Raw genomic sequence first — 580 nt, forward strand, 5'->3', positions numbered from 1 at the left:
ATAATATAATTTACCTGATATGGTTGCCTTGAATAAAAAATACTATGAATTAAATTTGTTTACCGATTCTACCCTTATTGATGAAATAAAATAAATATTAATTAWTTTTTAATTTTTAATTTCCTAAAATAAAGTAATGCAATCTTAGCCATTGATAAAAAAAATGAATGGATGAGATTGGTTTACACAAATGTGTCAAGTTTTTATTTGAACGCTTCTATATATATATATAGACTTGGGATCATGTGAGACCAGCATGTTTTCGTGAGACCCGTGAGACCAGCATTTTACACGTAAACTTCACAGCAAAAATGTTGTGAAGGTGACTTTTTAAAACCTTCACAGTGTTTTTGTTGTGAAGGTTCGACTTTTTTTAAACCTTCACAGTGTTTTTGCTGTGAAGTTTACGTGTAAAATGTTGGTCTCACGGGTTTCACGAAAACAGTCTGGTCTCACGTGAACCCAACCCTATATATATATATGTATATATAGGGTTGGGTTCACGTGAGACCAGCCTGTTTTCGTGAGACCCGTGAGACCACATTTTTACACGTAACCTTCACAGCAAAAACACTGTGAA

This window comes from Cynara cardunculus (genome assembly GCF_001531365.2).
Source record: "Cynara cardunculus var. scolymus isolate 2C chromosome LG 1, CcrdV1, whole genome shotgun sequence".
Lineage (NCBI taxonomy): Eukaryota > Viridiplantae > Streptophyta > Magnoliopsida > Asterales > Asteraceae > Cynara > Cynara cardunculus.